This window comes from Ranitomeya variabilis, chromosome 4 (assembly GCF_051348905.1).
Source record: "Ranitomeya variabilis isolate aRanVar5 chromosome 4, aRanVar5.hap1, whole genome shotgun sequence".
NCBI classification, from domain to species: Eukaryota; Metazoa; Chordata; class Amphibia; order Anura; family Dendrobatidae; genus Ranitomeya; species Ranitomeya variabilis.
In genome coordinates this window covers 226,476,420-226,487,568 of record NC_135235.1, presented here as the reverse complement: position 1 = coordinate 226,487,568, position 11,149 = coordinate 226,476,420, and positions in this window count along the sequence as shown.

The window sequence follows — 11,149 nt, the reverse complement described above, 5'->3', positions numbered from 1 at the left end:
ACTCTGGAATGCTTCAACGGATCCTGGTGATTCTGACAAAGTTTTCTCAGGACATACGGTACTTTATGATAGTGGTAAAATTTATTTGATATTACCTGCGTTTATTTCTGAAAAAAATTGAAATTTGGCAAAAATTTTGAAAATTTTGCAATTTTCGAACTTTGAATTTTTATGCAATTAAATCACAGAGATATGTCACACAAAATAATTAATAAGTAACATTTCCCACATGTCTAGTTTACATCAGCACAATTTTAGAACCAAAATTTTTTTTGTTAGGGAGTTATAAGGGTTAATAGTTGACCAGCAATTTCTCATATTTTTTTTAGGGACCACATCTCATTTGAAGTCATTTTGAGGGGTCTATATGATAGAAAATAACCAAGTGTGACACCATTCTAAAAACTGCACCCCTCAAGGTGCTCAAAACCACATTCAAGAAGTTTATTAACCCTTCAGGTGTTTCACAGGAATTTTTGGAATGTTTAAATAAAAATGAACATTTAACTTTTTTTCACAAAAATTTACTTCAGCTCCAATTTATTTTATTTTACCAAGGGTAACAGGAGAAAATGAACCCCAAAAGTTGTTGTACAATTTGTCCTGAGTACGCCGATACCCCATATGTGGGGGTAAACCATTGTTTGGGCACAAGGCAGAGCTCGTAAGCGAAGGAGCGCCATTTGACTTTTCAATGCAAAATTGACTGGAAATGAGATGGGACGTCATGTTGCGTTTGCAGAGTCCCTGATGTGCCTAAACATTAAACCCCCCCACAAGTGACACCATTTTGGAAAGTAGACCCCCTAAGGAACTTATCTAGATGTGTGGTGAGCACTTTGACCCATTAAGTGATTCACAGAAGTTTATAATGCAGAGCCGCAAAAAACAAAAATCATATTTTTTAACAAAAATGATCTTTTTGCCCCCAATTTTTTATTTTCCCAAGGGTAAGAGAAGAAATTGGACCCCAAAAATTGTTGTCCAATTTGTCATGAGTATGCTGATATCTCATATGTGGGGGTAAATCACTGTTTGGGTGCATGGGAGAGCTCGGAAGGGAAGGAGCGCCGTTTGACTTTTCAATGCAAAATTTACAGGAATTGAGATGGGACGCCATGTTGCGTTTGGAGAGCCACTGATGTGCCTAAACATTGAAACCCCCCAAAACTGACACCATTTTGGAAAGTAGACCCACTAAGGAACTTATCTAGATGTGTTGTGAGAGCTTTGAACCACCAAGTGTTTCACTACAGTTTATAACGCAGAGCCGTGAAAATAAAAATTCTTTTTTTTCCCGCAAAAATTATTTTTTAGCCCCCAGTTTTGTATTTTTCCAAGGATAACAGGAGAAATTGGACCCCAAAAGTTGTTGTCCAATTTGTCCTGAGTACGCTGATACTCCATGTGTGGGGGGAACCACCCTTTGAGCGCATGGCAGAGCTCGGAAGGGAAGGAGCACCATTTGGAATGCAGACAGATGGATTGGTCTGCAGGCATCACATTGCGTTTGCAGAGCCCCTAATGTACCTAAACAGTAGAAACCCCCCACAAGTGACCCCATATTGGAAACTAGACCCCCAAAAGGAACTTATCTAAATGTGTTGTGAGAACTTTAAACCCCCAAGTGTTTCACTACAGTTTATAACGCAGAGCCGTGAAAATAAAAAATCCTTTTTTTTCCACAAAAATTAATGTTTAGCCCCCAGTTTTGTATTTTCCCAATGGTAACAGGAGAAATTGGACCCCAAAAGTTGTTTTCCAATGTGTCCTGAGTACGTTGATACCCCATATGTTGGGATAAACCCCTGTTTAGGCGCACGGGAGAGCTCGGAAGGGAAGGAGCACTGTTTTACTTTTTCAACGCAGAATTGGCTGGAATTGAGATCGGACGCCATGTCGCGTTTGGAGAGCCCCTGATGTGCCTAAACAGTGGAAACCCTAATCCAAACACATCCCTAACCCTAATCCCAACGGTAACCCTAACCACACCCCTAACCCTGACACACCCCTAACAATAATCCCAACCCTATTCCCAACCGCAAATGTAATCCAAACCCTAACCCTAACTTTAGCCCCAACCCTAACTGTAGAATAACCCTAGCCCCAACCCTAACCCTAACCCTAGCCCTAACCCTAGACCTAACCCTAATGGGAAAATGGAAATAAATACATTTTTATTTTTTTTTATTTTTCCCTAACTAAGGAGGTGATGAAGGGGGGTTTGATTTACTTTTATAGTGGGTTTTTTAGCAGATTTTTATGATTGGCAGCCGTCACACACTGAAAGATGCTTTGTATTGCATAAAATATTTTTTGCGTTACCACATTTTGAGAGCTATAATTTTTCCATATTTCCACAGAGTCATTTGAGATCTTGTTTTTTGTGGTATGAGTTGACGTTTTTATTGGTAACATTTTCGGGCACGTGACATTTTTTGATCACTTTTTATTCCGATTTTTGTGAGGCAGAATGACCCAAAACCAGCTATTCATGAATTTCTTTTGGGGCAGGTGTTTATACCATTCCGCGTTTGGTAAAATGGATCAAGCAGTTTTATTCTTCGGGTCAGTACGATTACAGCGATACCTCATTTATATCATTTTTAATGTTTTGGCGCTTTTATACGATAAAAACTATTTTATAGAAAAAATAATTATTTTTGCATCACTTTATTCTGAGGACTATAACTTTTTTATTTTTTCTTTGATGATGCTGTTTGGTGGCTCATTTTTTGCGGGACAAGATGACGTTTTCAGCGGTACCATGGTTATTTATATCCGTCTTTTTGATTGTGTGTTATTCCACTTTTTGTTTGGCGGTATGATAATAAAGTGTTTTTTGCCTTTTATTTTTTTACGGTGTTCACTGAAGGGGTTAACTAGTGGGACAGTTTCATAGGTTGGGTCGATATGGACGCGGCAATACTAAATATGTGTACTTTTATTGTTTTTTTATTATTTAGACAAAGAAATGAATTTATAGGAACAATATATTTTTGGGGGGGATTTTGTTTTGGATTTTTTTTTTATTTTTTTTTTACACATGTGAATATTTTTTTTGACACTATAACATTGCCCCAGGGGGGGGGGGAACATGTTATAGTGTAAGATCGCTGATCTGACACTTTGCTGTGCTCTGTGTCAGATCAGCGATCTGACGTGCACTCAAGGAGGCTTCCCGGCGCCTGCTATGAGCAGGCGCTGTGATGCCACGTCCCTGCAGGACCCGGATGCAGCCCCGTGGCCATTTTGGATCCGGGCCTGCTGCAGGGAGGAGGAGGTAAGAGACCCTTGAAGCAATGCGATCACATCACGTTGCTCCGGGGGTCTCAGAGAAGCACGCAGGGAGCACCCTCCCTGCGCGATGCTTCCCTATACCGCCGGAACACTGCGATCATGTTTGATCGCAGTGTGCCAGGGGTTAATGTGCCGGGGGCGGTCCGTGACCACTCCTGGCACATAGTGGCGGATGTCAGCTGCGATAGTCATGCGATCGCATATGATGTACTATCCCATCGATGGTCATACGGGCCCACCCCACCTCGACGGGATAGTACTAGTGTTGAGCATTCCGATACCGCAAGTATCGGGTATCGGCCGATACTTGCCGGTATCGGAATTCCGATACCGAGATCCGATACTTTTGTGGTATCGGGAATCGGTATCAGGATTATTATCAATGTGTAAAAGGAAGAATTAAAATAAAAAATAGGGATATACTCACCTCTCCGGCGCAGCCTGGACTTTACCGCCGTAACCGGGAGCCGTTGTACCTAAGAATGCGCGCTTGAAGGGCCTTAGATGACGTCACGGCGCTCTGATTGGTCCGTAGCGGTCGCGTGACCGCTAAGCGACCAATCACAAAGCCGTGACGTCACCTAAGGTCTTTCAAGCGCTTGAAAGACCTTAGGTGACGTCATGCCTTTGTGATTGGTCGCGTAGCGGTCACGCGACCGCTACGCGACCAATCAGAAGCTGCGGACGTCTTCTAAGGTATTTCAAGCGCTTGAAAGACCTTAGGTGACGTCACGGCTTTGTGATGGTCGCATAGCAGTCACGCGACCGCTACGGACCAATCAGAGCGCCGTGACGTCATCTAAGGCCCGTCAAGCGCGCATTCTTAGGTACAACGGCTCCCGGTTACGGCGGTAAAGTCCAGGGCGCGTCAGAGGGTGAGTATATCCCTATTTTTTATTTTAATTCTTTGTTTTACACATTGATATGGATCCCAGGGCCTGAAGGAGAGTTTCCTCTCCTTCAGACCCTGGGAACCATACAGGATACCGTCCGATACTTGGTGTCCCATTGACTTGTATTGGTATCGGGTATCGGTATCGGATTAGATCCGATACTTTGCCGGTATCGGCCGATACTTTCCGATACCGATACTTTCAAGTATCGGACGGTATCGCTCAACACTAGATAGTATGTCTAATGTCAGAAAGGGGTTAATGAAGTCATCAGCAATAGCAAAGAATACAGTCTTACATGCCTCCCAGAGTTCATCTAGATTCTTTGGTTTTGTCTTCCAAGCTTCCTCTTTCATCCTACCCCAAACATGCTCAATGATGTTCATGTCTGGTGACTGGGCTGGCCAGTCCTTGAGCACCTTGATCTTTTTTGTCTGGAGGAACTTTGTTGTAGAGATGGATGTATGAGATGGAGCACCATCGTGCTGCAGAATTTGACCCCTTTTATGATTTGGAATATTAGAGGTAGCTAATACTTCTTGATATTTTAGGCTATTGATATTGCCTTCCACCTTGCAAATGTTTCGCACACCCCCATACTGAATGTAACCCAAGACCATGATCTTTCCACCACCAAATGTAACTGTTTTCTGGGTGTATTTTGGATCCATACGGGCTCCAGTAGGCAGGGGTGAACCTAGCCTCTCTGCTGCCTGAGGCGAAAGGAAAAATGGCGCCCCCCCCCCCACACACACACACACACACACACACACACACAGTCCCTGCCTCACTGCCTGTGCACACACATCCCTCCACTGAACCCGCTAATCGCCGCTTACAGTAGCATACCAGCAGAGGTGTATCTAGGGTTTCTGGCAACAGGGGCAAGAATTCATTTTGGCGCCCCCCCCCCCTACCAGGATATATGCGATTTGCACACTCAGTCATGTACCCATGAGTTCCTCTCCCTAATGCTCTCAATGTTCAGTGAAAAACTGAGAGAAGCAGGAAGAGAAGCTCGTTGTCACAGGACCATGAGTATGAAAATCGCATATGAGTGACGTGTCCATGTGACGACTGGAACCTGCAGAGCTGAATCCTGACATCGCAGCTTCTGAATTCTCACAACTAATGCACTGCACACATTTAGGACTCTCCCTGGCTGGTGGACGGTCATGTCAGCACAAGCATGTGATTTGTATACTTCTGACCACATTCCAACTAGACGTGCCCGGCCTCGCTCAGTTCATTTTCATAGCGTGGGGCCACACATGTCTAGTCAGCATGTGACTGCATGTATTTAAATCGCCAGCACGAGAGAATCCTGACAGCGTGCAGTGCGCACTGTGAGAAGTCAGAAGTCTGCAGTCACAAAGAATGACTGCAGACCCATTACAAACCTGGACATCCCCTTTAATGCTCCTAACATAAATAAAAACATGAGAGTTAGTCAGAATCACAAATATCATTTACATCCAGGTACCTTATAGATGACATTGTCTCTGGAGTCGTTCTCCTTTTCTTCATCTTATCCAGACCCCATGATGAGTTTTCTCATCCACAGCCGTCTCTACAGACTTCCATCTTCTCCGCTCTTTTGCAGAAAGTCTCCACATGATGCCTTTAGAGATACAAGTGTCATTATAATGCTCCTGAATGAAAAATTGCCCCTCACTATATTGTCTGCACAAAATATGACCCCCACACTGTCCCTCTTATGGTACATGCTCTTTAAACTGACCTCTCCTTTCTATACACACTGTGTCCCCCCCTATAGGGCCTAGTATTTATACTCCATATTTATACCCCATCCTCCTCCCCTGCGTGCGTGGCTCCCCCCACAGTCGTTCTTGCCCATCAATCACCACAGGCTGCGGAGGTGGCACAACATGTCCCTGGAAGGTATTAGGAGATACAGGCTTTAGTAAAGATACATGAAAAACTGGATGTACCTTCATAGTCCTAGGCAGCTTCAGCCCTAAGGCCACAGAGCTCACAATACCGTTGATCTTGAAAGGGCCAATGAATTTCTGTCCAAGTTTTTGTGAAGGAACGTTTAACTTCAGATTCTTAGTTGCTAACCACACGGAATCTCCTACCTTGAACATGGGTGCAGGTTAACGGAATCTATCAGCCGATCTCTTATAACGTTCTTGAGCTGTGGTCAGGGATTCCTTCAGAACCTCCAGATTTTGCCTCATCGCAGTCAGCCTTCCCTCCACTGCCGAAACCGGAGAATTAATTGGAGACCTAGGTAAGATACACGGATGATAACCCAGATTGGCAAAGAAAGGTGTAAATTTAGTGGAGGCGCTCTGAGAATTATTATATGAAAATTCGGCTAACGGCAGCAACTCCAACCAATCATCCTGGAGATGGCTGACATAGCATCTTAGATATTGTTCCAGCATCTGGTTAGTACGCTCAGTCTGACCATTTGTCTGGGGATGGTAAGCGGAAGAGAGACAGACATTAATATTGAGTGCAGAGCAAAAATCCCTTCCAGAATCTTGAAGTGAACTGTACTCCACGGTCAGAGATGATCTCATCCAGAACCCCATGCAACTGAAAGACATTCTGTATAACCAAGGTCACTGTATCTTTAGCTGAGGGGAGGCAGGTGCACGGAACAAAATGAGCAGCTTTAGTCAGGCGATCAACTACCACCATGATTGTATTCATGCCCCCCGATGTAGGCAGCTCCACAATAAAGTCGATTGATATAGACCCCCAAGGGCGCGACGGAACAGGTAATGGTTGTAGAAGACCCGTAGGTGCCACATGAGGAGTCTTGTAACGAGCACATACCTCGCAAGAGAGAACATAGTCCTTGGTATTCTTCAGGCAAGTTGGCCACCAGAAGAATCGGCTCAGGAACTCTTGTGTCTTCTGTACCCCCCTGTGACCAGCCAACTTGGAGTCATGTACCAACTTGAGGATCTGGAGACGGACGACCTCACGGACGTAGATACGTCGATCTCTGAACCACATGCCACCCTTAAAGACAAGATTAATATCCACAGGTGGGTTGACCAGAAATACATCACCGTCATAGGCCTCCCTGCACTCCTTCCACAAGTCCTGATCGTGGATAACTCCGATGAAATTGGCATCAGATAGAATGGTCTTGGATGGGGCTCCAGGTACGGAATCCGCAGCATGGATTCGGGATAAAGCATCAGCCTTCCCATTACGAGAACCTGGACGGTACGAGATAAAAAAGTTAAATTGATTTAAAAATAAATTCCAACGAGCCTGACGAGGAGAAAGACATCTTGAGGATCTAAGGAACTCTAAATTGCGATGGTCAGTTAGCACTATGATCTGTTGTGCAGCTCCTTGCAGATGATGACTCCATTCTTTGAAAGCCGCAATAATAGCCAGTAATTCCTGGTCTCCCACGTCGTAATTCTTCTCTGCTGAGGTTAGTCTACGGGAAAAGAAAGCACAAGGATGTAGCAGACCCTTCTCTCCAGTTCTTTGGGAGAGAATAGCCCCCAAAGCATTATCAGAAGAGTCCACCTCCACAATGAAAGAAAGTGTTGGATCTGGGTGTATCAACAGCAGTGCTGATGTGAAACAGATCTTAAGCCAATCAAAAGCTTCTTGAGCCTGTGAAGACCACTTAAAAGGCATTTCCTTCTCTGTCAAGAAAGTAATGGGACGGACAATATCAGAAAAATTTAGAATGAAGCGTCTGTAGAAATTTGCAAAACCAATAAAACGTTGGACCTCCTTAACGTTCTTGGGTACCGGCCAGTCAAGGATAGCCTGAATCTTACCAGATTCCATGTTCAGCCCCTAGGGAGAGATGATATAACCTAAGAACTGTATCTCAGAACGATGGAACTCGCATTTCTCCGGCTTAATATACAGATGGTTCTCTTTCAGACGTCTTAAAACAGTTTTGACATGTTCTTCATGTTCCTGTAAAGAGTCAGAAAAGATTAGTATGTCGTCCAAATAGATCACCACAAACTGGTCCAACAATTCTCTGAAAATGTCAATAGCAAGGTGTTGAAACGTTGCAGGGGCGTTACAAAGCCCAAAGGGCATCACAAGATATTCAAAGTGTTCATACCGGCATCTGAATGCTGTCTTCCACTCATCCCCTGGACGAATACGCACCAAATTATAAGCCCCACGAAGATCCAGTTTAGAGAACACCTTAGCATGGCGGACTCTTTCCAGTAATTTGGGAATCAAAGGCAAAGGGTAACGGTTTCGTACAGTTACCTTATTGAGTTCCCGATAGTCAACACAGGGTCTCAGGGTCCCATCCTTCTTTTACAAAAAATAAATGTGCCCCTGCTGCTGAGGAAGAAGGACATATGAAGCCTTTGGCCAGATTTTCATCAATATACTCCTTTAAGGCTTGAAGCTCAGGTGCCGCCAAAGGGTATACGTTACCAAAAGGAATAGCTGCCCCAGGAAGCAGCTCAATGGGAAAGTCATAATGCCTGTGTGGAGGAAGCTGATCTGCATTCTTGTTGTCACAGATGTCAGAGAACTCTTTATATGCTGGAGGTAAAGAAAATACCTGTACATGTGGTTCCGTAGCCGTGGACTCAGGGACAGCTTCTGTTAATGCTGAGTTGCTCCTTGTTGGAAAGATAATCTCCTTGGTCTCCCAGTTAATAATTGGGTTCTGAGAATGCAACCAAGGAATGCCTAAAATCACAGGAAAATGAGGAGAAGAAATTAGCAAGAAAGAAAGTTGCTCCTGATGATTAGGCTCCAACACAATTTCAAGGGGTACGATCTCCTGATCCACAGGCCCAGAGATTAAAGGTGACCCATCCACTGTTTCCATGGTAATTGGGGAGGCTCTTTGCTAAATTTCAATACCATGTTCCTTGGCAAATGCGATATCCATCAAATTGCCACCTGCACCAGAGTCAATCATAGCTGCACTGGAAATCCAATGTCCTGAACACAGGATCTTAATAGGGAGAGAACAGTGAGAGTTCTTCTCTTTCAGCTCCTTGGGAGGTGAACTCATAGAAAGTGAATGGAATACAGCATTTAAAGGCAGGCTACATTCAGAGATGTCAGATTCATCATCACAGTTGTCATACTCCCCTACTGCTGCTAGCACCTTGTTAGGCCGTCTTGGACACTTAGGACAATTGATCAAGAACTGGTCAGACTTGTTGCAGTAGAAACATAGACTTTCACGAAGGCAATGTTCCCGGCGCTCATTGATCTCGTGCCTCTGAACGGAATCAATTTGCATGAGCACCGCCTCCTCCTCTCGAGATGTTTTACCTGCAGGCTCTTTGGAAGGAAGGGAAAAGTTAGAAATACGGTTATATGCAGCAAACTTCTCCTGCCTACGCTCAGTAAGGCGAATGTCTATGCGCACACAATGCTGTATAAATGTCTCTAGCTCTTCTGGTGACTCAGAGCGAGCTATTTCATCTTTTACAATACTAGACAGACCCCTTTTAAAAATAGGTATTTGTGCATAACTGTCCCAATTGGTATCTACCGCTAATCTCCTGAATTCAGTAGCATACTCAATAACAGAATGTTTAGCCTGGCGTAAAGACAATAAAGCAGATTCAGCGGTTGCACGGCGATTAGGGTCATCATACATTAATGCCATAGCGGCCAAGAAATCATCCAAGTTATTTAACCATGGGTCACAAGACTCAATCATCGGATTCGCCCAGGCGAGCGCTCGTGCGGTCAGCAGCATTATTACACACAATACTTTGGATCTATCATTAGTAAAACGGTCAGCATGCACATCAAAATATAGCATACATTGATTCACAAAGCCACGAAATTTGTTGTGATCACCATTAAATCTGAATGGGGGCAACTTAGGTGGGCGAGCTGGTGGCGGTTGCCCAGAGGGTAAAGTCGCTTGTGCAGCTATTTGCTTGCTTATGTCCTGAAAAGCCCATCCATACTGGGACTCTATGTCAGCAAGTTTGTTTTCCTGGGCTGCCATGCGGGTTCTTAAGCAGACCTTCCACATCTTTCTGCAGTGATCTAAGTATGGAAAACACCTGCTCTAATCTGCTCTTTGCAGTCATTGTTCCAGCAGTCTCCTATTTTGTGGCTAGAGTATCCTGTAATAATTATAGGGGAGACTCTTTGCGTGGAACAAGACAACTACAGGACACAGTTTTATAAGTGGTAAAATCTATATTATCACATGGTGATTCAAACAGGTGCAGAGAGAAACTCAAGTCCACAACACTTGGTGTAAATATTAAACGCAGCTTAGCAGGAAACTTCAGAGGAAAATGCAATCACGCAGAAAGTCTATGAAGCACAATTATTCTTGAGGTTACTTGACACGAATAAGTCCTTGTTTTAGTCAAAACACAGATAGATATGCTTATAAGGCAGTTCAAATAATATCTTAGCTCAACCAGGGAGGCCTGGGTAATAGTCTCCGTTTTTTTCAGAGCAGAAACAGCTTACATGTCCAGCAAATGCAGATGGAAGTAAACACAAGCAGCAGATGAAGGAGGATTACTGGAAACTGGTATATGCAGCGGGAACTCACAGCAGAGTAGCAGGATCACCACACAGGTTCACAGGAGCAGGTATATAGCCAGGGAGTCATCAGGGTCAGGAGCTGGATGCAAGGCAGAATACTCTAGCACAGACTGAAGGCTGGGGAGGACTTTTATAGCAGGAAGACACAGTGCACATGAGACCAAAGACGCCATCTTGGAAAAGGGCAGTAATGCACAAAAGGTAATAAAAAATGTTCAGAGTCCTGACATACTGTATACACCACACAGGAGAGCTGACAGATCCTCTTTATACTACACTACACAGGAGAGCTGACAGATCCTCTATATACTGCACCTCACAGGAGAGCTGACAGATCCTCTATGTATTGCACCACATAGGAGAGCTGACAGATCCTCTATATACTACACCACACAGGAGAGCTGACAGATCCTCTATATACTACACCACACAGGAGAGCT